Source organism: Cyprinus carpio, unplaced genomic scaffold (assembly GCF_018340385.1).
Source record: "Cyprinus carpio isolate SPL01 unplaced genomic scaffold, ASM1834038v1 S000006508, whole genome shotgun sequence".
Taxonomy (NCBI): domain Eukaryota; kingdom Metazoa; phylum Chordata; class Actinopteri; order Cypriniformes; family Cyprinidae; genus Cyprinus; species Cyprinus carpio.
In genome coordinates, this window is record NW_024879176.1 from 60069 (window position 1) to 60997 (window position 929).

Below are 929 nucleotides of genomic sequence, written 5' to 3' on the forward strand. Positions count from 1 at the left end.
AGGGCTAAGCTTAAGCCAGGACTAGGCCTTACTTAAATCAGGATACTTAAATAACTTTTATAAAAATGCCTTAAGAACTTTACTGGTACACCTTGAGACACGACAATGGCACTGACATATTTTAAGATGTTCCAGTACAAGATATTTTCAGCTAAGACAGCTTGAACATGAATTTTAGTCTGGGACTAGACTTAACCCAGTGTTGGCACAGTGGTTAACCAGAAAAAATAAAAATGGCACGTCATGTCGAAAAGGTTGCCGACCGCTGTTGTAGATAGAGAGTCAATGGTCCATTTGAGAGATAGGTGGCGGTAATGCACTTATAAGTCTGCAACATTACGGTGAATCAGAGGTAACAAAACAAAACAAAAAAAAAAACCTATATAAATACTGTTTAGTTTCTTTCACAGACCAATCATTTTGTGTCTTCACACATTTTGTATCTTCACGAGCTGCAGGGTTTAATTTGGTTTTGTTTGTGGTGTTCCTGTGGCTCAGTGGTAGAGCATTGCATTAGCAATGCAAAAGGTTGTGGGTTCGATTCCCAGGAAACACATGTTAGGTAAAAAAAAAAATGTTAGCCTGAGTGCACTTTAAGTCGGTTTGGATAGAAGCATCTGCTAAATGTTTCTTAAAGCATTAAAGCAAATTTTTATTTTTTTTACTCTCAAAGCCGTGATTCCCTTTAACTTACATTATAAGACTGACAGACTGCAACGCTTTGAGTTAAAAATCTTTGTTTGTGTTCTACTGAAGAAACAAAGTCATCTACATCTTGGATGTCCTGGGGGTAAGCAGATAAACATAAAATTTTCATTTTTTAAAATTTCCCTTTACTATCCCTTTAATTAATTTAAACCTACTCTTTCAAACAACAGCCATGTCTATTAATCATGGTCATTGAATTATTGCACTCATCATAATAGCGC

At 35.8% G+C, this 929-nt stretch overlaps 1 non-coding gene across 1 annotated transcript; it reads left to right on the forward strand.

Annotated features, from left to right (window-relative positions):
- The first annotated feature begins 481 nt into the window (after positions 1–481).
- trnaa-agc lies at positions 482–556 on the forward strand. The gene has a single exon. It is a non-coding gene; the product is annotated as a tRNA-Ala (tRNA).
- Positions 557–929: the final 373 nt, after the last annotated feature.